The sequence below is a fragment of the Lepisosteus oculatus genome, chromosome 15 (assembly GCF_040954835.1).
Source record: "Lepisosteus oculatus isolate fLepOcu1 chromosome 15, fLepOcu1.hap2, whole genome shotgun sequence".
Classification (NCBI taxonomy): Eukaryota; Metazoa; Chordata; class Actinopteri; order Semionotiformes; family Lepisosteidae; genus Lepisosteus; species Lepisosteus oculatus.
Genome location: NC_090710.1, coordinates 281,740 through 308,034, shown reverse-complemented (window position 1 = coordinate 308,034; position 26,295 = coordinate 281,740).

The following is a 26,295-nucleotide window of genomic DNA, read 5'->3' as shown; positions in this document are numbered from 1 at the left end:
TTTGATATTTTGAGACTGATTTTTGTAGGTTTGAGGAAAAAATTCAACTTTGATGTTTGGATGGCTTCTGAGACACCCTGCCGGAATGAACATTTGAAACCCTAGCTATGGTTAGGGTTAGCATTCCCACAACAGGTAGAAGATTCTTACTGTCAGTGCTGCATTCCGGGCCCCATGTTATCTTTAGGATGAGTGATAATTTGCTCCTATCTGCACTTTTAGTTTTCGGACAGTTTTGGTCACCTTTTTGTATATTGCCCTGTGCAGTGATTTTATCCAAAACTGAGCCAGATGAAAAGTGTGAAGAATACCTGTTCTAATGGGTAAACTCTCTTCATTTTGTCATTTAAAGTGCAGCTAAAAGTGCAACAGCGGGCAAAATTCTATGGTTCTTGTAACCCTAACCCTAGCCAGGCATTAAAAGCATGCCGATTTAACTACCATTTAACAGCATTTTTCAGCTTCATGAAAATTTGCCTAAACAAGACAGATTATTAAAGAAGATACATTTCCTAGAGATTTTAGAAACTATTTTGGTAGTTTGAGACTGATTTTTTTAGGTTTGAGGAAAAAATTCAACTTTGATGTTTGGAGGGCTTAGAAGACACCCTGCCGGAATGTACATTTGAAACCCTAGCTAGGGTTAGGGTTAGCATTCCCACAACAGGTAGAAGTTTCTTACTGTCAGTGCTGCATTCCGGGCCCCCAGTTATCTTTAGGATGAGTGATAATTTGCTCCTATCTGCACTTTTAGTTTTCGGACAGTTTTGGTCACCTTTTTGTATATTGCCCTGTGCAGTGATTTTATCCAAAACTGAGCCAGATGAAAAGTGTGAAGAATACCTGTTCTAATGGGTAAACTCTCTTCATTTTGTCATTTAAAGTGCAGCTAAAAGTGCAACAGCGGGCAAAATTCTATGGTTCTTGAAACCCTAACCCTAGCCGGGCATTAAAAGCATGCAGATTTAACTGCCATTTAACAGCATTTTTCAGCTACATGAAAATTTGCCTAAACCAGACAGATTATTAAAGAAGATAAATTTCCTAGAGGTTTTAAAAACCCTATTGATAGTTTGAGACTGATTTCTTGGAGTTTGAGGAAAAAATTCAACTTTGATGTTTGGAGGGCTTCTGAGACACCCTGCCGGAATGTACATTTGAAACCCTAGCTAGGGTTAGGGTTAGCATTCCCACAACAGATAGAAGTTTTTTACTGTCAGTGCTGCATTCCGGGCCCCCAGTTATCTTTAGGATGAGTGATAATTTGCTCATATCTGCACTTTTAGATTTCGGACAGTTTTGGTCACCTTTTTGTACATTGCCCTGTGCAGTGATTTTATCCAAAACTGAGCCAGATGAAAAGTGTGAAGAATACCTGTTCTAATGGGTAAACTCTCTTCATTTTGTCATTTAAAGTGCAGCTAAAAGTGCAACAGCGGGCAAAATTCTATGGTTCTTGTAACCCTAACCCTAACCAGGGCTTTTAAGCATGCCGATTTAACTACCATTTAACAGCATTTTTCAGCTACATGAAAATTTGCCTAAACCAGACAGATTATTAAAGAAGATACATTTCCTAGAGGTTTTAAAAAACGTTTTGATAGTTTGAGACTGATTTCTTGGAGTTTGAGGAAAAAATTCAACTTTGATGTTTGGAGGGCTTAGAAGACACCCTGCCGGAATGTACATTTGAAACCCTAGCTAGGGTTAGGGTTAGCATTCCCACAACTGGTAGAAGTTTCTTACTGTCAGTGCTGCATTCCGGGCCCCCAGTTATCTTTAGGATGAGTGATAATTTGCTCCTATCTGCACTTTTAGTTTTCGGACAGTTTTGGTCACCTTTTTGAATATTGCCCTATGCAGTGATTTTTTCCAACACCTAGCCAGATGAAAAGTGTGAAGAATACCTGTTCTAATGGGTAAACTCTCTTCATTTTATCATTTAAAGTGCAGCTATAAGTGCAACAGCGGGCAAAATTCTATGGTTCTTGTAACCCTAACCCTAGCCAGGCATTAAAAGCATGCCGATTTAACTACCATTTAACAGCATTTTTCAGCTACATGAAAATTAGCCTAAACCAGACAGATTATTAAAGAAGATACAATTCCTAGAGATTTTAGAAAGTATTTTGAAATTTTGAGACTGATTTTTTTAGGTTTGAGGAAAAAATTCAACTTTGATGTTTGGATGGCTTCTGAGACACCCTGCCGGAATGAACATTTGAAACCCTAGCTAGGGTTAGGGTTAGCATTCCCACAACAGGTAGAAGTTTCTTACTGTCAGTGCTGCATTCCGGGCCCCATGTTATCTTTAGGATGAGTGATAATTTGCTCCTATCTGCACTTTTAGTTTTCGGACAGTTTTGGTCACCTTTTTGTATATTGCCTTATCCATTGATTTTATCCAAAACTGAGCCAGGTGAAAAGTGTAAAGAATACCTGTTCTAATGGGTAAACTCTCTTCATTTTGTCATTTAAAGTGCAGCTAAAAGTGCAACAGCGGGCAAAATTCTATGGTTCTTGTAACCCTAACCATAGCCAGTGCTTTAAAGCATTCCGATTTAACTACCATTTAACAGCATTTTTCAGCTACATGAAAATTTGCCTAAACCAGACAGATTATTAAAGAAGATACATTTCCTAGAGGTTTTAAAAACCGTTTTGGTAGTTTGAGACTGATTTCTTGGAGTTTGAGGAAAAAATTCAACTTTGATGTTTGGAGGGCTTCTGAGACACCCTGCCGGAATGTACATTTGAAACCCTAGCTAGGGTTAGGGTTAGCATTCCCACAACAGGTAGAAGTTTCTTACTGTCAGTGCTGCATTCCGGGCCCCCAGTTATCTTAAGGATGAGTGATAATTTGCTCCTATCTGCACTTTTAGTTTTCGGACAGTTTTGGTCACCTTTTTGTATATTGCCCTGTGCAGTGATTTTATCCAAAACTGAGCCAGATGAAAAGTGTGAAGAATACCTGTTCTAATGGGTAAACTCTCTTCATTTTGTCATTTAAAGTGCAGCTAAAAGTGCAACAGCGGGCAAAATTCTATGGTTCTTGTAACCCTAACCCTAGCCAGGCATTAAAAGCATGCCGATTTAACTACCATTTAACAGCATTTTTCAGCTTCATGAAAATTTGCCTAAACAAGACAGATTATTAAAGAAGATACATTTCCTAGAGATTTTAGAAACTATTTTGGTAGTTTGAGACTGATTTTTTTAGGTTTGAGGAAAAAATTCAACTTTGATGTTTGGAGGGCTTAGAAGACACCCTGCCGGAATGTACATTTGAAACCCTAGCTAGGGTTAGGGTTAGCATTCCCACAACAGGTAGAAGTTTCTTACTGTCAGTGCTGCATTCCGGGCCCCCAGTTATCTTTAGGATGAGTGATAATTTGCTCCTATCTGCACTTTTAGTTTTCGGACAGTTTTGGTCACCTTTTTGTATATTGCCCTGTGCAGTGATTTTATCCAAAACTGAGCCAGATGAAAAGTGTGAAGAATACCTGTTCTAATGGGTAAACTCTCTTCATTTTGTCATTTAAAGTGCAGCTAAAAGTGCAACAGCGGGCAAAATTCTATGGTTCTTGTAACCCTAACCCTAGCCGGGCATTAAAAGCATGCCGATTTAACTGCCATTTAACAGCATTTTTCAGCTACATGAAAATTTGCCTAAACCAGACAGATTATTAAAGAAGATAAATTTCCTAGAGGTTTTAAAAACCCTATTGATAGTTTGAGACTGATTTCTTGGAGTTTGAGGAAAAAATTCAACTTTGATGTTTGGAGGGCTTCTGAGACACCCTGCCGGAATGTACATTTGAAACCCTAGCTAGGGTTAGGGTTAGCATTCCCACAACAGATAGAAGTTTTTTACTGTCAGTGCTGCATTCCGGGCCCCCAGTTATCTTTAGGATGAGTGATAATTTGCTCATATCTGCACTTTTAGATTTCGGACAGTTTTGGTCACCTTTTTGTGTATTGCCTTTTCCATTTATTTCATCCAAAAGTGAGCCAGATGAAAAGTGTGAAGAAAACCTGTTCTAATGGGTAAACTCTCTTCATTTTGTGATTTAAAGTGCAGCTAAAAGTGCAACAGCGGGCAAAATTCTATGGTTCTTGTAACCCTAACCCTAGCCAGGCCTTTAAAGCATGCCGATTTAACTACCATTTAACAGCATTTTTCAGCTACATGAAAATTTGCCTGAACAAGACTGATTATTAAAGAGGATACATTTCCTAGAGGTTTTAGAAACTATTTTGGTAGTTTGAGACTGATTTTTTTAGGTTTGAGGAAAAAATTCAACTTTGATGTTTGGAGGGCTTAGAAGACACCCTGCCGGAATGTACATTTGAAACCCTAGCTAGGGTTAGGGTTAGCATTCCCACAACTGGTAGAAGTTTCTTACTGTCAGTGCTGCATTCCGGGCCCCCAGTTATCTTTAGGATGAGTGATAATTTGCTCCTATCTGCACTTTTAGTTTTCGGACAGTTTTGGTCACCTTTTTGAATATTGCCCTATGCAGTGATTTTTTCCAACACCTAGCCAGATGAAAAGTGTGAAGAATACCTGTTCTAATGGGTAAACTCTCTTCATTTTATCATTTAAAGTGCAGCTATAAGTGCAACAGCGGGCAAAATTCTATGGTTCTTGTAACCCTAACCCTAGCCAGGCATTAAAAGCATGCCGATTTAACTACCATTTAACAGCATTTTTCAGCTACATGAAAATTAGCCTAAACCAGACAGATTATTAAAGAAGATACAATTCCTAGAGATTTTAGAAAGTATTTTGAAATTTTGAGACTGATTTTTTTAGGTTTGAGGAAAAAATTCAACTTTGATGTTTGGATGGCTTCTGAGACACCCTGCCGGAATGAACATTTGAAACCCTAGCTAGGGTTAGGGTTAGCATTCCCACAACAGGTAGAAGTTTCTTACTGTCAGTGCTGCATTCCGGGCCCCATGTTATCTTTAGGATGAGTGATAATTTGCTCCTATCTGCACTTTTAGTTTTCGGACAGTTTTGGTCACCTTTTTGTATATTGCCTTATCCATTGATTTTATCCAAAACTGAGCCAGGTGAAAAGTGTAAAGAATACCTGTTCTAATGGGTAAACTCTCTTCATTTTGTCATTTAAAGTGCAGCTAAAAGTGCAACAGCGGGCAAAATTCTATGGTTCTTGTAACCCTAACCATAGCCAGTGCTTTAAAGCATTCCGATTTAACTACCATTTAACAGCATTTTTCAGCTACATGAAAATTTGCCTAAACCAGACAGATTATTAAAGAAGATACATTTCCTAGAGGTTTTAAAAACCGTTTTGGTAGTTTGAGACTGATTTCTTGGAGTTTGAGGAAAAAATTCAACTTTGATGTTTGGAGGGCTTCTGAGACACCCTGCCGGAATGTACATTTGAAACCCTAGCTAGGGTTAGGGTTAGCATTCCCACAACAGGTAGAAGTTTCTTACTGTCAGTGCTGCATTCCGGGCCCCCAGTTATCTTAAGGATGAGTGATAATTTGCTCCTATCTGCACTTTTAGTTTTCGGACAGTTTTGGTCACCTTTTTGTATATTGCCCTGTGCAGTGATTTTATCCAAAACTGAGCCAGATGAAAAGTGTGAAGAATACCTGTTCTAATGGGTAAACTCTCTTCATTTTGTCATTTAAAGTGCAGCTAAAAGTGCAACAGCGGGCAAAATTCTATGGTTCTTGTAACCCTAACCCTAACCAGGGCTTTTAAGCATGCCGATTTAACTACCATTTAACAGCATTTTTCAGCTACATGAAAATTTGCCTAAACCAGACAGATTATTAAAGAAGATACATTTCCTAGAGGTTTTAAAAACCGTTTTGATAGTTTGAGACTGATTTCTTGGAGTTTGAGGAAAAAATTCAACTTTGATGTTTGGAGGGCTTCTGAGACACCCTGCCGGAATGAACATTTGAAACCCTAGCTAGGGTTAGGGTTAGCATTCCCACAACAGGTAGAAGTTTTTTACTGTCAGTGCTGCATTCCGGGCCCCCACTTATCTTTAGGATAAGTGATAATTTGCTCCTATCTGCACTTTTAGTTTTCGGACAGTTTTGGTCACCTTTTTGTACATTGCCCTGTGCAGTGATTTTATCCAAAACTGAGCCAGATGAAAAGTGTGAAGAATACCTGTTCTAATGGGTAAACTCTCTTCATTTTGTCATTTAAAGTGCAGCTAAAAGTGCAACAGCGGGCAAAATTCTATGGTTCTTGTAACCCTAACCCTAACCAGGGCTTTTAAGCATGCCGATTTAACTACCATTTAACAGCATTTTTCAGCTACATGAAAATTTGCCTAAACCAGACAGATTATTAAAGAAGATACATTTCCTAGAGGTTTTAAAAAACGTTTTGATAGTTTGAGACTGATTTCTTGGAGTTTGAGGAAAAAATTCAACTTTGATGTTTGGAGGGCTTCTGAGACACCCTGCCGGAATGAACATTTGAAACCCTAGCTAGGGTTAGGGTTAGCATTCCCACAACAGGTAGAAGTTTCTTACTTTCAGTGCTGCATTCCGGGCCCCATGTTATCTTTAGGATGAGTGATAATTTGCTCCTATCTGCACTTTTAGTTTTCGGACAGTTTTGGTCACCTTTTTGTATATTGCCTTATCCATTGATTTTATCCAAAACTGAGCCAGATGAAAAGTGTGAAGAATACCTGTTCTAATGGGTAAACTCTCTTCATTTTGTCATTTAAAGTGCAGCTAAAAGTGCAACAGCGGGCAAAATTCTATGGTTCTTGTAACCCTAACCATAGCCAGTGCTTTAAAGCATTCCGATTTAACTACCATTTAACAGCATTTTTCAGCTACATGAAAATTTGCCTAAACCAGACAGATTATTAAAGAAGATACATTTCCTAGAGGTTTTAAAAACCGTTTTGGTAGTTTGAGACTGATTTCTTGGAGTTTGAGGAAAAAATTCAACTTTGATGTTTGGAGGGCTTCTGAGACACCCTGCCGGAATGAACATTTGAAACCCTAGCTAGGGTTAGGGTTAGCATTAAAACAACAGGTAGAAGTTTTTACTGTCAGTGCTGCATTCCGGGCCCCCAGTTATCTTTAGGATGAGTGATAATTTGCTCCTATCTGCACTTTTAGTTTTCGGACAGTTTTGGTCACCTTTTTGAATATTGCCCTGGGCAGTGATTTTATCCAACACTTAGCCAGATGAAAAGTGTGAAGAATACCTGTTCTAATGGGTAAACTCTCTTCATTTTGTCATTTAAAGTGCAGCTAGAAGTGCAACAGCGGACAAAATTCTATGGTTCTTGTAACCCTAACCCTAACCAGGCATTAAAAGCATGCCAATTTAACTAGCATTTAACAGCATTTTTCAGCTACATGAAAATTTGCCTAAACCAGACAGATTATTAAAGAAGATACATTTCCTAGAGGTTTTAAAAAACGTTTTGGTAGTTTGAGACTGATTTCTTGAAGTTTGAGGAAAAAATTCAACTTTGATATTTGGAGGGCTTCTGAGACACCCTGCCGGAATGTACATTTGAAACCCTAGCTAGGGTTAGGGTTAGCATTCCCACAACAGGTAGAAGTTTTTTACTGTCAGTGCTGCATTCCGGGCCCCCAGTTATCTTTAGGATGAGTGATAATTTGCTCATATCTGCACTTTTAGTTTTCGGACAGTTTTGGTCACCTTTTTGTGTATTGCCTTTTCCATTTATTTCATCCAAAACTGAGCCAGATGAAAATTGTGAAGAAAACCTGTTCTAATGGGTAAACTCTCTTCATTTTGTCATTTAAAGTGCAGCTAAAAGTGCAACAGCGGGCAAAATTCTATGGTTCTTGTAACCTTAACCCTAACCAGGGCTTTAAAGCATTCCGATTTAACTACCATTTAACAGCATTTTCAAGCTACATGAAAATTTGCCTAAACCAGACAGATTATTAAAGAAGATACATTTCCTAGAGGTTTTAAAAAACGTTTTGGTAGTTTCAGACTGATTTCTTGGAGTTTTAGGAAAAAATTCAACTTTGATGTTTGGAGGGCTTCTGAGACACCCTGCCGGAATGAACATTTGAAACCCTAGCTAGGGTTAGGGTTAGCATTCCCACAACTGGTAGAAGTTTCTTACTGTCAGTGCTGCATACCGGGCCCCCAGTTATCTTTAAGATGAGTGATAATTTGCTCCTATCTGCACTTTTAGTTTTCGGACAGTTTTGGTCACCTTTTTGTATATTGCCCTATGCAGTGATTTTATCCAAAACTGGGCCAGAAGAAAAGTGTGAAGAATACCTGTTCTAATGGGTAAACTCTCTTCATTTTGTCATTTAAAGTGCAGCTAAAAGTGCAACAGCGGGCAAAATTCTATGGTTCTTGTAACCCTAACCCTAACCAGGGCTTTTAAGCATGCCGATTTAACTACCATTTAACAGCATTTTTCAGCTACATGAAAATTTGCCTAAACCAGACAGATTATTAAAGAAGATACATATCTAGAGGTTTTAAAAAACGTTTTGATAGTTTGAGACTGATTTTTTGGAGTTTGAGGAAAAAAGTCAACTTTGATGTTTGGAGGGCTTCTGAGACACTCTGCCGGAATGAACTTTTGAAACCCTAGCTAGGGTTAGGGTTAGCATTCCCACAACACGTAGAAGTTTTTTACTGTCAGTGCTGCATTCCGGTACTCCAGTTATCTTTAGGATGAGTGATAATTTGCTCCTATCTGCACTTTTAGTTTTCGGACAGTTTTGGTCACCTTTTTGTATATTGCCCTATGCAGTGATTTTATCCAAAACTGAGCCAGATGAAAAGTGTGAAGAATACCTGTTCTAATGGGTAATCTCTCTTCATTTTGTCATTTAAAGTGCAGCTAAAAGTGCAACAGCGGGCAAAATTCTATGGTTCTTGTAATCCTAACCCTAGCCAGGCATTAAAAGCATGCCGATTTAACTACCATTTAACAGCATTTTTCAGCTTCATGAAAATTTGCCTAAACCAGACAGATTATTAAAGAAGATACATTTCCTAGCGGTTTTAAAAACCGTTTTGGTAGTTTGAGACTGATTTCTTGGAGTTTGAGGAAAAAATTCAACTTTGATGTTTGGAGGGCTTCTGAGACACCCTGCCGGAATGTACATTTGAAACCCTAGCTAGGGTTAGGGTTAGCATTCCCACAACAGGTAGAAGTTTTTTACTGTCAGTGCTGCATTCCGGGCCCCCAGTTATCTTTAGGATGAGTGATAATTTGCTCATATTTGCACTTTTAGATTTCGGACAGTTTTGGTCACCTTTTTGTGTATTGCCTTTTCCATTTATTTCATCCAAAACTGAGCCAGATGAAAAGTGTGAAGAAAACCTGTTCTAATGGGTAAACTCTCTTCATTTTGTCATTTAAAGTGCAGCTAAAAGTGCAACAGCGGGCAAAATTCTATGGTTCTTGTAACCCTAACCCTAGCCAGGCCTTTAAAGCATGCCGATTTAACTACCATTTAACAGCATTTTTCAGCTACATGAAAATTTGCCTGAACAAGACTGATTATTAAAGAGGATACATTTCCTAGAGGTTTTAGAAACTATTTTGGTAGTTTGAGACTGATTTTTTTAGGTTTGAGGAAAAAATTCAACTTTGATGTTTGGAGGGCTTAGAAGACACCCTGCCGGAATGTACATTTGAAACCCTAGCTAGGGTTAGGGTTAGCATTCCCACAACTGGTAGAAGTTTCTTACTGTCAGTGTTGCATTCCGGGCCCCCAGTTATCTTTAGGATGAGTGATAATTTGCTCCTATCTGCACTTTTAGTTTTCGGACAGTTTTGGTCACCTTTTTGAATATTGCCCTATGCAGTGATTTTTTCCAACACCTAGCCAGATGAAAAGTGTGAAGAATACCTGTTCTAATGGGTAAACTCTCTTCATTTTGTCATTTAAAGTGCAGCTAAAAGTGCAACAGCGGGCAAAATTCTATGGTTCTTGTAACCCTAACCCTAGCCAGGCATTAAAAGCATGCCGATTTAACTACCATTTAACAGCATTTTTCAGCTTCATGAAAATTTGCCTAAACAAGACAGATTATTAAAGAAGATACATTTCCTAGAGATTTTAGAAACTATTTTGGTAGTTTGAGACTGATTTTTTTAGGTTTGAAGAAAAAATTCAACTTTGATGTTTGGAGGGCTTCTGAGACACCCTGCCGGAATGAACATTTGAAACCCTAGCTAGGGTTAGGGTTAGCATTCCCACAACAGGTAGAAGTTTTTTACTGTCAGTGCTGCATTCCGGGCCCCCAGTTATCTTTAGGATGAGTGATAATTTGCTCCTATCTGCACTTTTAGTTTTCGGACAGTTTTGGTCACCTTTTTGAATATTGCCCTATGCAGTGATTTTATCCAACACCTAGCCAGATGAAAAGTGTGAAGAATACCTGTTCTAATGGGTAAACTCTCTTCATTTTGTCATTTAAAGTGCAGCTAAAAGTGCAACAGCGGGCAAAATTCTATGGTTCTTGTAACCCTAACCCTAGCCAGGCATTAAAAGCATGCCGATTTAACTACCATTTAACAGCATTTTTCAGCTTCATGAAAATTTGCCTAAACAAGACAGATTATTAAAGAAGATACATTTCCTAGAGATTTTATAAACTATTTTGGTAGTTTGAGACTGATTTTTTTAGGTTTGAAGAAAAAATTCAACTTTGATGTTTGGAGGGCTTCTGAGACACCCTGCCGGAATGAACATTTGAAACCCTAGCTAGGGTTAGGGTTAGCATTCCCACAACAGGTAGAAGTTTTTTACTGTCAGTGCTGCATTCCGGGTCCCCAGTTATCTTTAGGATGAGTGATAATTTGCTCCTATCTGCACTTTTAGTTTTCGGACAGTTTTGGTCACCTTTTTGTATATTGCCTTATCCATTGATTTTATCCAAAACTGAGCCAGATGAAAAGTGTGAAGAATACCTGTTCTAATGGGTAAACTCTCTTCATTTTGTCATTTAAAGTGCAGCTAAAAGTGCAACAGCGGGCAAAATTCTATGGTTCTTGTAACCCTAACCCTAGCCAGGCATTAAAAGCATGCCGATTTAACTACCATTTAACAGCATTTTTCAGCTTCATGAAAATTTGCCTAAACAAGACAGATTATTAAAGAAGATACATTTCCTAGAGATTTTAGAAACTATTTTGGTAGTTTGAGACTGATTTTTTTAGGTTTGAAGAAAAAATTCAACTTTGATGTTTGGAGGGCTTCTGAGACACCCTGCCGGAATGAACATTTGAAACCCTAGCTAGGGTTAGGGTTAGCATTCCCACAACAGGTAGAAGTTTTTTACTGTCAGTGCTGCATTCCGGGCCCCCAGTTATCTTTAGGATGAGTGATAATTTGCTCCTATCTGCACTTTTAGTTTTCGGACAGTTTTGGTCACCTTTTTGAATATTGCCCTATGCAGTGATTTTATCCAACACCTAGCCAGATGAAAAGTGTGAAGAATACCTGTTCTAATGGGTAAACTCTCTTCATTTTGTCATTTAAAGTGCAGCTAAAAGTGCAACAGCGGGCAAAATTCTATGGTTCTTGTAACCCTAACCCTAGCCAGGGCTTTTAAGCATGCCGATTTAACTACCATTTAACAGCATTTTTCAGCTACATGAAAATTTGCCTAAACCAGACAGATTATTAAAGAAGATACATTTCCTAGAGGTTTTAAAAACCGTTTTGATAGTTTGAGACTGATTTCTTGGATTTTGAGGAAAAAATTCAACTTTGATGTTTGGAGGGCTTCTGAGACACCCTGCCGGAATGAACATTTGAAACCCTAGCTAGGGTTAGGGTTAGCATTCCCACAACAGGTAGAAGTTTTTTACTGTCAGTGCTGCATTCCGGGCCCCCACTTATCTTTAGGATAAGTGATAATTTTCTCCTATCTGCACTTTTAGTTTTCGGACAGTTTTGGTCACCTTTTTGTATATTGCCCTGGGCAGTGATTTTATCCAAAACTGAGCCAGATGAAAAGTGTGAAGAATACCTGTTCTAATGGGTAAACTCTCTTCATTTTGTCATTTAAAGTGCAGCTAAAAGTGCAACAGCGGGCAAAATTCTATGGTTCTTGTAACCCTAACCCTAGCCAGGCATTAAAAGCATGCCGTTTTAACTACCATTTAACAGCATTTTTCAGCTACATGAAAATTTGCCTAAACCAGACAGATTATTAAAGAAGATACATTTCCTAGAGGTTTTAAAAACCGTTTTGATAGTTTGAGACTGATTTCTTGGAGTTTGAGGAAAAAATTCAACTTTGATGTTTGGAGGGCTTCTGAGACACCCTGCCGGAATGAACATTTGAAACCCTAGCTAGGGTTAGGGTTAGCATTCCCACAACAGGTAGAAGTTTCTTACTGTCAGTGCTGCATTCCGGGCCCCATGTTATCTTTAGGATGAGTGATAATTTGCTCCTATCTGCACTTTTAGTTTTCGGACAGTTTTGGTCACCTTTTTGTATATTGCCTTATCCATTGATTTTATCCAAAACTGAGCCAGATGAAAAGTGTGAAGAATACCTGTTCTAATGGGTAAACTCTCTTCATTTTGTCATTTAAAGTGCAGGTAAAAGTGCAACAGCGGGCAAAATTCTATGGTTCTTGTAACCCTAACTCAAGCCAGGCATTAAAAGCATGCCGATTTAACTACCATTTAACAGCATTTTTCAGCTTCATGAAAATTTGCCTAAACAAGACAGATTATTAAAGAAGATACATTTCCTAGAGATTTTAGAAAGTATTTTGATATTTTGAGACTGATTTTTTTAGGTTTGAGGAAAAAATTCAACTTTGATGTTTGGAGGGCTTCTGAGACACCCTGCCGGAATGAACATTTGAAACCCTAGCTAGGGTTAGGGTTAGCATTCCCACAACAGGTAGAAGTTTCTTACTGTCAGTGCTGCATTCCGGGCCCCATGTTATCTTTAGGATGAGTGATAATTTGCTCCTATCTGCACTTTTAGTTTTCGGACAGTTTTGGTCACCTTTTTGTATATTGCCTTATCCATTGATTTTATCCAAAACTGAGCCAGGTGAAAAGTGTAAAGAATACCTGTTCTAATGGGTAAACTCTCTTCATTTTGTCATTTAAAGTGCAGCTAAAAGTGCAACAGCGGGCAAAATTCTATGGTTCTTGTAACCCTAACCATAGCCAGTGCTTTAAAGCATTCCGATTTAACTACCATTTAACAGCATTTTTCAGCTACATGAAAATTTGCCTAAACCAGACAGATTATTAAAGAAGATACATTTCCTAGAGGTTTTAAAAACCGTTTTGGTAGTTTGAGACTGATTTCTTGGAGTTTGAGGAAAAAATTCAACTTTGATGTTTGGAGGGCTTCTGAGACACCCTGCCGGAATGTACATTTGAAACCCTAGCTAGGGTTAGGGTTAGCATTCCCACAACACGTAGAAGTTTTTTACTGTCAGTGCTGCATTCCGGTACTCCAGTTATCTTTAGGATGAGTGATAATTTGCTCCTATCTGCACTTTTAGTTTTCGGACAGTTTTGGTCACCTTTTTGTATATTGCCCTATGCAGTGATTTTATCCAAAACTGAGCCAGATGAAAAGTGTGAAGAATACCTGTTCTAATGGGTAATCTCTCTTCATTTTGTCATTTAAAGTGCAGCTAAAAGTGCAACAGCGGGCAAAATTCTATGGTTCTTGTAACCCTAACCCTAGCCAGGGCTTTTAAGCATGCCGATTTAACTACCATTTAACAGCATTTTTCAGCTACATGAAAATTTGCCTAAACCAGACAGATTATTAAAGAAGATACATTTCCTAGAGATTTTAGAAAATATTTTGATATTTTGAGACTGATTTTTTTAGGTTTGAGGAAAAAATTCAACTTTGATGTTTGGAGGGCTTCTGAGACACCCTGCCGGAATGAACATTTGAAACCCTAGCTAGGGTTAGGGTTAGCATTCCCACAACAGGTAGAAGTTTCTTACTGTCAGTACTGCATTCCGGGCCCCATGTTATCTTTAGGATGAGTTATAATTTGCTCCTATCTGCACTTTTAGTTTTCGGACAGTTTTGGTCACCTTTTTGTATATTGCCTTATCCATTGATTTTATCCAAAACTGAGCCAGATGAAAAGTTTGAAGAATACCTGTTCTAATGGGTAAACTCTCTTCATTTTGTCATTTAAAGTGCAGCTAAAAGTGCAACAGCGGGCAAAATTCTATGGTTCTTGTAACCCTAACCCTAGCCAGGGTTTTAAAGCATTCCGATTTAACTACCATTTAACAGCATTTTTCAGCTACATGAAAATTTGCCTAAACCAGACAGATTATTAAAGAAGATACATTTCTTAGAGGTTTTAAAAACCGTATTGATAGTTTGAGACTGATTTCTTGGAGTTTGAGGAAAAAAATCAACTTAGATGTTTGGAGGGCTTCTGAGACACCCTGCCGGAATGTACATTTGAAACCCTAGCTAGGGTTAGGGTTAGCATTCCCACAACAGGTAGAAGTTTTTTACTGTCAGTGCTGCATTCCGGGCCCCCAGTTATCTTTAGGATGAGTGATAATTTGCTCATATCTGCACTTTTAGTTTTCGGACAGTTTTGGTCACCTTTTTGTGTATTGCCTTTTCCATTTATTTCATCCAAAACTGAGCCAGATGAAAAGTGTGAAGAATACCTGTTCAAATGGGTAAACTCTCTTCATTTTGTCATTTAAAGTGCAGCTAAAAGTGCAACAGCGGGCAAAATTCTATGGTTCTTGTATCCCTAACCCTAGCCAGGCCTTTAAAGCATGCCGATTTAACTACCATTTAACAGCATTTTTCAGCTACATGAAAATTTGCCTGAACAAGACTGATTATTAAAGAAGATACATTTCCTAGAGGTTTTAGAAACTATTTTGGTAGTTTGAGACTGATTTTTTTAGGTTTGAGGAAAAAATTCAACTTTGATGTTTGGAGGGCTTCTGAGACACCCTGCCGGAATGTACATTTGAAACCCTAGCTAGGGTTAGGATTAGCATTCCCACAACAGGTAGAAGTTTCTTACTGTAAGTGCTGCATTCCGGGCCCCCAGTTATCTTTAGGATGAGTGATAATTTGCTCCTATCTGCACTTTTAGTTTTCGGACAGTTTTGGTCACCTTTTTGAATATTGCCCTATGCAGTGATTTTATCCAACACCTAGCCAGATGAAAAGTGTGAAGAATACCTGTTCTAATGGTTAAACTCTCTTCATTTTGTCATTTAAAGTGCAGCTAAAAGTGCAATAGCGGGCAAAATTCTATGGTTCTTGTAACCCTAACCCTAACCAGGGCTTTAAAGCATTCCGATTTAACTACCATTTAACAGCATTTTCAAGCTACATGAAAATTTGCCTAAACCAGACAGATTATTAAAGAAGATACATTTCCTAGAGGTTTTAAAAACCGTTTTGGTAGTTTCAGACTGATTTCTTGGAGTTTGAGGAAAAAATTCAACTTTGATGTTTGGAGGGCTTTTGAGACACCCTGCCGGAATGAACATTTGAAACCCTAGCTAGGGTTAGGGTTAGCATTCCCACAACTGGTAGAAGTTTCTTACTGTCAGTGCTGCATACCGGGCCCCCAGTTATCTTTAGGATGAGTGATAATTTGCTCCTATCTGCACTTTTAGTTTTCAGAGAGTTTTGGTCACCTTTTTGTATATTACCCTTTCCATTGATTTTATCCAAAACTGGGCCAGAAGAAAAGTGTGAAGAATACCTGTTCTAATGGGTAAACTCTCTTCATTTTGTCATTTAAAGTGCAGCTAAAAGTGCAACAGCGGGCAAAATTCTATGGTTCTTGTAACCCTAACCCTAGCCAGGCCTTTAAAGCATGCCGATTTAACTACCATTTAACAGCATTTTTCAGCTACATGAAAATTTGCCTGAACAAGACTGATTATTAAAGAAGATACATTTCCTAGAGGTTTTAGAAACTATTTTGGTAGTTTGAGACTGATTTTTTTAGGTTTGAGGAAAAAATTCAACTTTGATGTTTGGAGGGCTTAGAAGACACCCTGCCGGAATGTACATTTGAAACCCTAGCTAGGGTTAGGGTTAGCATTCCCACAACAGGTAGAAGTTTCTTACTGTCAGTGCTGCATTCCGGGCCCCCAGTTATCTTTAGGATGAGTGATAATTTGCTCCTATCTGCACTTCTAGTTTTCGGACAGTTTTGGTCACCTTTTTGAATATTGCCCTATGCAGTGATTTTATCCAACACCTAGCCAGATGAAAATTGTGAAGAATACCTGTTCTAATGGGTAAACTCTCTTCATTTTGTCATTTAAAGTGCAGCTAAAAGTGCAACAGTGGGCAAAATTCTATGGTTCTTGTAACCAAAACCCTAGCCAGGGCTTTAAAGCCTGCCGATTTAACTACCATTTAATAGCATTTTTCAGCTACATGAAAATTTGCCTAAACCAGACAGATTATTAAAGAAGATACATTTCCTAGGGGTTTTAAAAACCGTTTTGGTAGTTTGAGACTGATTTCTTGGAGTTTGAGGAAAAAATTCAACTTTGATGTTTGGAGGGCTTCTGAGACACCCTGCCGGAATGAACATTTGAAACCCTAGCTAGGGTTAGAGTTAGCATTCCCACAACAGGTAGAAGTTTTTTACTGTCAGTGCTGCATTCCGGGTCCCCAGTTATCTTTGGGATGAGTGATAATTTGCTCCTATCTGCACTTTTAGTTCTCGGACAGTTTTCTTCACCTTTTTGTATATTGCCTTATCCATTGATTTTATCCAAAACTGAGCCAGATGAAAAGTGTGAAGAATACCTGTTCTAATGGGTAAACTCTCTTCATTTTGTCATTTAAAGTGCAGCTAAAAGTGCAACAGCGGGCAAAATTCTTTGGTTCTTGTAACCCTAACCCTAGCCAGGCATTAAAAGCATGCCGATTTAACTACCATTTAACAGCATTTTTCAGCTACAAAAAAATTTTCCTAAACCAGACAGATTTTTAAAGAAGATACATTTCCTAGAGGTTTTAAAAACCGTTTTGGTAGTTTGAGACTGATTTCTTGGAGTTTGAGGAAAAAAGTCAACTTTGATGTTTGGAGGGCTTCTGAGACACCCTGCCGCAATGAACATTTGAAACCCTAGCTAGGGTTAGGGTTAGCATTCCCACAACAGGTAGAAGTTTCTTACTGTCAGTGCTGCATTCCGGGCCCCATGTTATCTTTAGGATGAATGATAACTTGCTACTATCTGCACTTTTAGTTTTCGGACAGTTTTGGTCACCTTTTGTATATTGCCCTATCCATTGATTTTATCCAAAACTGGGCCAGAAGAAAAGTGTGAAGAATACCTGTTCTAATGGGTAAACTCTCTTCATTTTGTCATTTAAAGTGCAGCTAAAAGTGCAACAGCGGGCAAAATTCTATGGTTCTTGTAACCCTAACACTAGCCAGGGCTTTAAAGCATGCCGATTTAACTACCATTTAACAGCATTTTTCAGCTACATGAAAATTTGCGTATATCAGACAGATTATTAAAGAAGATAGATTTCCTAGAGGTTTTAAAAACCGTTTTGGTAGTTTTAGACTGATTTCTTGTAGTTTGAGGAAAAAATTCAACTTTGATGTTTGGAGGGCTTCTGAGACACCCTGCCGGAATGTACATTTGAAACCCTAGGTAGTGTTAGGGTTAGCATTCCCACAAGAGGTAGAAGTTTTTTACTGTCATTGCTGCATTCCTGGTCCCCAGTTATCTTTAGGATGAGTGATAATTTGCTCCTATCTGCACTTTTAGTTTTCAGAGAGTTTTGGTCACCTTTTTGTATATTGCCCTATCCATTGATTTTATCCAAAACTGGGCCAGATGAAAAGTGTGAAGAATACCTGTTCTAATGGGTAAACTCTCTTCATTTTGTCATTTAAAGTGCAGCTAAAAGTGCAACAGCGGGCAAAATTCTATGGTTCTTGTAACCCTAACCCTAGCCAGGCATTAAAAGCATGCTGATTTTAGTACCATTAAATAGTATTTTTCAGCTACATTAAAATTTGCCTAAACTAGACAGATTATTAAAGAAGATACATTTCCTAGAGGTTTTAAAAACGGTTTTGATAGTTTGAGACTGATTTCTTGGAGTTTGAGGAAAAAATTCAACTTTGATGTTTGGAGGGCTTCTGAGTCACCCTGCCGGAATGAACACTTGAAACCCTAGCTAGGGTTAGGGTTAGCATTCCCACAAGAGGTAGAAGTTTTTTACTGTCAGTGCTGCATTCCGGGTCCCCAGTTATCTTTAGGATGAGTGATAATTTGCTCCTATCTGCACTTTTAGTTTTCAGAGAGTTTTGGTCACCTTTTTGTATATTGCCCTGGGCAGTGATTTTATCCAAAACTGAGCCAGATGAAAAGTGTGAAGAATACCTGTTCTAATGGGTAAACTCTCTTCATTTTGTCATTTAAAGTGCAGCTAAAAGTGCAACAGCGGGCAAAATTCTATGGTTCTTGTAACCCTAACCCTAGCCAGGCATTAAAAGCATGCCGTTTTAACTACCATTTAACAGCATTTTTCAGCTACATGAAAATTTGCCTAAACCAGACAGATTATTAAAGAAGATACATTTCCTAGAGGTTTTAAAAACCGTTTTGATAGTTTGAGACTGATTTCTTGGAGTTTGAGGAAAAAATTCAACTTTGATGTTTGGAGGGCTTCTGAGACACCCTGCCGGAATGAACATTTGAAACCCTAGCTAGGGTTAGGGTTAGCATTCCCACAACAGGTAGAAGTTTCTTACTTTCAGTGCTGCATTCCGGGCCCCATGTTATCTTTAGGATGAGTGATAATTTGCTCCTATCTGCACTTTTAGTTTTCGGACAGTTTTGGTCACCTTTTTGTATATTGCCTTATCCATTGATTTTATCCAAAACTGAGCCAGATGAAAAGTGTGAAGAATACCTGTTCTAATGGGTAAACTCTCTTCATTTTGTCATTTAAAGTGCAGGTAAAAGTGCAACAGCGGGCAAAATTCTATGGTTCTTGTAACCCTAACTCAAGCCAGGCATTAAAAGCATGCCGATTTAACTACCATTTAACAGCATTTTTCAGCTTCATGAAAATTTGCCTAAACAAGACAGATTATTAAAGAAGATACATTTCCTAGAGATTTTAGAAAGTATTTTGATATTTTGAGACTGATTTTTTTAGGTTTGAGGAAAAAATTCAACTTTGATGTTTGGAGGGCTTCTGAGACACCCTGCCGGAATGAACATTTGAAACCCTAGCTAGGGTTAGGGTTAGCATTCCCACAACAGGTAGAAGTTTCTTACTGTCAGTGCTGCATTCCGGGCCCCATGTTATCTTTAGGATGAGTGATAATTTGCTCCTATCTGCACTTTTAGTTTTCGGACAGTTTTGGTCACCTTTTTGTATATTGCCTTATCCATTGATTTTATCCAAAACTGAGCCAGGTGAAAAGTGTAAAGAATACCTGTTCTAATGGGTAAACTCTCTTCATTTTGTCATTTAAAGTGCAGCTAAAAGTGCAACAGCGGGCAAAATTCTATGGTTCTTGTAACCCTAACCATAGCCAGTGCTTTAAAGCATTCCGATTTAACTACCATTTAACAGCATTTTTCAGCTACATGAAAATTTGCCTAAACCAGACAGATTATTAAAGAAGATACATTTCCTAGAGGTTTTAAAAACCGTTTTGGTAGTTTGAGACTGATTTCTTGGAGTTTGAGGAAAAAATTCAACTTTGATGTTTGGAGGGCTTCTGAGACACCCTGCCGGAATGTACATTTGAAACCCTAGCTAGGGTTAGGGTTAGCATTCCCACAACACGTAGAAGTTTTTTACTGTCAGTGCTGCATTCCGGTACTCCAGTTATCTTTAGGATGAGTGATAATTTGCTCCTATCTGCACTTTTAGTTTTCGGACAGTTTTGGTCACCTTTTTGTATATTGCCCTATGCAGTGATTTTATCCAAAACTGAGCCAGATGAAAAGTGTGAAGAATACCTGTTCTAATGGGTAATCTCTCTTCATTTTGTCATTTAAAGTGCAGCTAAAAGTGCAACAGCGGGCAAAATTCTATGGTTCTTGTAACCCTAACCCTAGCCAGGGCTTTTAAGCATGCCGATTTAACTACCATTTAACAGCATTTTTCAGCTACATGAAAATTTGCCTAAACCAGACAGATTATTAAAGAAGATACATTTCCTAGAGATTTTAGAAAATATTTTGATATTTTGAGACTGATTTTTTTAGGTTTGAGGAAAAAATTCAACTTTGATGTTTGGAGGGCTTCTGAGACACCCTGCCGGAATGAACATTTGAAACCCTAGCTAGGGTTAGGGTTAGCATTCCCACAACAGGTAGAAGTTTCTTACTGTCAGTACTGCATTCCGGGCCCCATGTTATCTTTAGGATGAGTTATAATTTGCTCCTATCTGCACTTTTAGTTTTCGGACAGTTTTGGTCACCTTTTTGTATATTGCCTTATCCATTGATTTTATCCAAAACTGAGCCAGATGAAAAGTTTGAAGAATACCTGTTCTAATGGGTAAACTCTCTTCATTTTGTCATTTAAAGTGCAGCTAAAAGTGCAACAGCGGGCAAAATTCTATGGTTCTTGTAACCCTAACCCTAGCCAGGGTTTTAAAGCATTCCGATTTAACTACCATTTAACAGCATTTTTCAGCTACATGAAAATTTGCCTAAACCAGACAGATTATTAAAGAAGATACATTTCTTAGAGGTTTTAAAAACCGTATTGATAGTTTGAGACTGATTTCTTGGAGTTTGAGGAAAAAAATCAACTTAGATGTTTGGAGGGCTTCTGAGACACCCTGCCGGAATGTACATTTGAAACCCTAGCTAGGGTTAGGGTTAGCATTCCCACAACAGGTAGAAGTTTTTTACTGTCAGTGCTGCATTCCGGGCCCCCAGTTATCTTTAGGATGAGTGATAATTTGCTCATATCTGCACTTTTAGTTTTCGGACAGTTTTGGTCACCTTTTTGTGTATTGCCTTTTCCATTTATTTCATCCAAAACTGAGCCAGATGAAAAGTGTGAAGAATACCTGTTCAAATGGGTAAACTCTCTTCATTTTGTCATTTAAAGTGCAGCTAAAAGTGCAACAGCGGGCAAAATTCTATGGTTCTTGTATCCCTAACCCTAGCCAGGCCTTTAAAGCATGCCGATTTAACTACCATTTAACAGCATTTTTCAGCTACATGAAAATTTGCCTGAACAAGACTGATTATTAAAGAAGATACATTTCCTAGAGGTTTTAGAAACTATTTTGGTAGTTTGAGACTGATTTTTTTAGGTTTGAGGAAAAAATTCAACTTTGATGTTTGGAGGGCTTCTGAGACACCCTGCCGGAATGTACATTTGAAACCCTAGCTAGGGTTAGGATTAGCATTCCCACAACAGGTAGAAGTTTCTTACTGTAAGTGCTGCATTCCGGGCCCCCAGTTATCTTTAGGATGAGTGATAATTTGCTCCTATCTGCACTTTTAGTTTTCGGACAGTTTTGGTCACCTTTTTGAATATTGCCCTATGCAGTGATTTTATCCAACACCTAGCCAGATGAAAAGTGTGAAGAATACCTGTTCTAATGGGTAAACTCTCTTCATTTTGTCATTTAAAGTGCAGCTAAAAGTGCAATAGCGGGCAAAATTCTATGGTTCTTGTAACCCTAACCCTAACCAGGGCTTTAAAGCATTCCGATTTAACTACCATTTAACAGCATTTTCAAGCTACATGAAAATTTGCCTAAACCAGACAGATTATTAAAGAAGATACATTTCCTAGAGGTTTTAAAAACCGTTTTGGTAGTTTCAGACTGATTTCTTGGAGTTTGAGGAAAAAATTCAACTTTGATGTTTGGAGGGCTTCTGAGACACCCTGCCGGAATGTACATTTGAAACCCTAGCTAGGGTTAGGGTTAGCATTCCCACAACTGGTAGAAGTTTCTTACTGTCAGTGCTGCATACCGGGCCCCCAGTTATCTTTAGGATGAGTGATAATTTGCTCCTATCTGCACTTTTAGTTTTCAGAGAGTTTTGGTCACCTTTTTGTATATTGCCCTTTCCATTGATTTTATCCAAAACTGGGCCAGAAGAAAAGTGTGAAGAATACCTGTTCTAATGGGTAAACTCTCTTCATTTTGTCATTTAAAGTGCAGCTAAAAGTGCAACAGCGGGCAAAATTCTATGGTTCTTGTAACCCTAACCCTAGCCAGGCCTTTAAAGCATGCCGATTTAACTACCATTTAACAGCATTTTTCAGCTACATGAAAATTTGCCTGAACAAGACTGATTATTAAAGAAGATACATTTCCTAGAGGTTTTAGAAACTATTTTGGTAGTTTGAGACTGATTTTTTTAGGTTTGAGGAAAAAATTCAACTTTGATGTTTGGAGGGCTTAGAAGACACCCTGCCGGAATGTACATTTGAAACCCTAGCTAGGGTTAGGGTTAGCATTCCCACAACAGGTAGAAGTTTTTTACTGTCAGTGCTGCATTCCTGGTCCCCAGTTATCTTTAGGATGAGTGATAATTTGCTCCTATCTGCACTTTTAGTTTTCGGACAGTTTTGGTCACCTTTTTGTATATTGCCCTATCCATTGATTTTATCCAAAACTGGGCCAGATGAAAAGTGTGAAGAATACCTGTTCTAATGGGTAAACTCTCTTCATTTTGTCATTTAAAGTGCAGCTAAAAGTGCAACAGCGGGCAAAATTCTATGGTTCTTGTAACCCTAACCCTAGCCAGGCATTAAAAGCATGCTGATTTTAGTACCATTAAATAGTATTTTTCAGCTACATTAAAATTTGCCTAAACTAGACAGATTATTAAAGAAGATACATTTCCTAGAGGTTTTAAAAACGGTTTTGATAGTTTGAGACTGATTTCTTGGAGTTTGAGGAAAAAATTCAACTTTGATGTTTGGAGGGCTTCTGAGTCACCCTGCCGGAATGAACACTTGAAACCCTAGCTAGGGTTAGGGTTAGCATTCCCACAAGAGGTAGAAGTTTTTTACTGTCAGTGCTGCATTCCGGGTCCCCAGTTATCTTTAGGATGAGTGATAATTTGCTCCTATCTGCACTTTTAGTTTTCAGAGAGTTTTGGTCACCTTTTTGTATATTGCCCTATCCATTGATTTTATCCAAAACTGGGCCAGTAGAAAAGTGTGAAGAATACCTGTTCTAATGGGTAAACTCTCTTCATTTTGTCATTTAAAGTGCAGCTAAAAGTGCAACAGCGGGCAAAATTCTATGGTTCTTGTAACCCTAACCCCAGTCAGGCATTAAAAACATGCCGATTTATTTAGCATTTAACAGCATTTTTCAGCTTCATGAAAATTTGCCTAAACCAGACAGATTATTAAAGAAGATACATATCTAGAGGTTTTAAAAACCGTTTTGATAGTTTGAGACTGATTTTTTGGAGTTTGAGGAAAAAAGTCAACTTTGATGTTTGGAGGGCTTCTGAGACACCCTGCCGGAATGTAAATCTGAAACCCTAGCTAGGGTTAGGGTTAGCATTCCCACAACAGGTAGAAGTTTTTTACTGTCAGTGCTGCATTCCGGGTCCCCAGTTATCTTTAGGATGAGTGATAATTTGCTCCTATCTGCACTTTTAGTTTTCGGACAGTTTTGGTCACCTTTTTGTATATTGCCCTATGCAGTGATTTTATCCAAAACTGAGCCAGATGAAAAGTGTGAAGAATACCTGTTCTAATGGGTAAACTCTCTTCATTTTGTCATTTAAAGTGCAGCTAAAAGTGCAACAGCGGGCAAAATTCTATGGTTCTTGTAATCCTATCTTTAGCCAGGCATTAAAAGCATGCTGATTTAACTACCATTTTACAGCATTTTTCAGCTTCATGAAAATTTGCCTAAACAAGACAGATTATTAAAGAAGATACATTTCCTAGAGGTTTTAGAAACTATTTTGGTAGTTTGAGACTGATTTTTTTAGGTTTGAGGAAAAAATTCAACTTTGATGTTTGGAGGGCTTAGAAGACACCCTGCCGGAATGTACATTTGAAACCCTAGCTAGGGTTAGGGTTAGCATTCCCACAACAGGTAGAAGTTTTTTACTGTCAGTGCTGCATTCCTGGTCCCCAGTTATCTTTAGGATGAGTGATAATTTGCTCCTATCTGCACTTTTAGTTTTCGGACAGTTTTGGTCACCTTTTTGTATATTGCCCTATCCATTGATTTTATCCAAAACTGGGCCAGATGAAAAGTGTGAAGAATACCTGTTCTAATGGGTAAACTCTCTTCATTTTGTCATTTAAAGTGCAGCTAAAAGTGCAACAGCGGGCAAAATTCTATGGTTCTTGTAACCCTAACCCTAGCCAGGCATTAAAAGCATGCTGATTTTAGTACCATTAAATAGTATTTTTCAGCTACATTAAAATTTGCCTAAACTAGACAGATTATTAAAGAAGATACATTTCCTAGAGGTTTTAAAAACGGTTTTGATAGTTTGAGACTGATTTCTTGGAGTTTGAGGAAAAAATTCAACTTTGATGTTTGGAGGGCTTCTGAGTCACCCTGCCGGAATGAACACTTGAAACCCTAGCTAGGGTTAGGGTTAGCATTCCCACAAGAGGTAGAAGTTTTTTACTGTCAGTGCTGCATTCCGGGTCCACAGTTATCTTTAGGATGAGTGATAATTTGCTCCTATCTGCACTTTTAGTTTTCAGAGAGTTTTGGTCACCTTTTTGTATATTGCCCTATCCATTGATTTTATCCAAAACTGGGCCAGTAGAAAAGTGTGAAGAATACCTGTTCTAATGGGTAAACTCTCTTCATTTTGTCATTTAAAGTGCAGCTAAAAGTGCAACAGCGGGCAAAATTCTATGGTTCTTGTAACCCTAACCCCAGTCAGGCATTAAAAACATGCCGATTTATTTAGCATTTAACAGCATTTTTCAGCTTCATGAAAATTTGCCTAAACCAGACAGATTATTAAAGAAGATACATATCTAGAGGTTTTAAAAACCGTTTTGATAGTTTGAGACTGATTTTTTGGAGTTTGAGGAAAAAAGTCAACTTTGATGTTTGGAGGGCTTCTGAGACACCCTGCCGGAATGTACATCTGAAACCCTAGCTAGGGTTAGGGTTAGCATTCCCACAACAGGTAGAAGTTTTTTACTGTCAGTGCTGCATTCCGGGTCCCCAGTTATCTTTAGGATGAGTGATAATTTGCTCCTATCTGCACTTTTAGTTTTCGGACAGTTTTGGTCACCTTTTTGTATATTGCCCTATGCAGTGATTTTATCCAAAACTGAGCCAGATGAAAAGTGTGAAGAATACCTGTTCTAATGGGTAAACTCTCTTCATTTTGTCATTTAAAGTGCAGCTAAAAGTGCAACAGCGGGCAAAATTCTATGGTTCTTGTAATCCTATCTCTAGCCAGGCATTAAAAGCATGCTGATTTAACTACCATTTTACAGCATTTTTCAGCTTCATGAAAATTTGCCTAAACAAGACAGATTATTAAAGAAGATACATTTCCTAGAGGTTTTAGAAACTATTTTGGTAGTTTGAGACTGATTTTTTTAGGTTTGAGGAAAAAATTCAACTTTGATGTTTGGAGGGCTTCTGGGACACCCTGCCGGAATGTACATTTGAAACCCTAGCTAGGGTTAGGGTTAGCATTCCCACAACAGGTAGAAGTTTCTTACTGTCAGTGCTGCATTCTGGGTCCCCAGTTATCTTTAGGATGAGTGAAAATTTGCTCCTATCTGCACTTTTAGTTTTCGGACAGTTTTGGTCACCTTTTTGTATATTGCCTTGTCCATTGATTTTATCCAAAACTGAGCCAGATGAAAAGTGTGAAGAATACCTGTTCTAATGGGTAAACTCTCTTCATTTTGTCATTTAAAGTGCAGCTAAAAGTGCAACAGCGGGCAAAATTCTATGGTTCTTGTAACCCTAACCCTAGCCAGGCCTTTAAAGCATGCCGATTTAACTACCATTTAACAGCATTTTTCAGCTACATGAAAATTTGCCTAAACCAGACAGATTATTAAAGAAGATACATTTCCTAGAGGTTTTAAAAACCGTTTTGATAGTTTGAGACTGATTTCTTGCAGTTTGAGGAAAAAATTCAACTTTGATGTTTGGAGGGCTTCTGAGACACCCTGCCGGAATGTACATTTGAAACCCTAGCTAGGGTTAGGTTTAGCATTCTCCAACCAGGTAGAAGTTTTTTACTGTCAGTGCTGCATTCCGGGCCCCTAGTAATCTTTAGGATGAGTGATAATTTGCTCCTATCTGCACTTTTAGTTTTCGGACA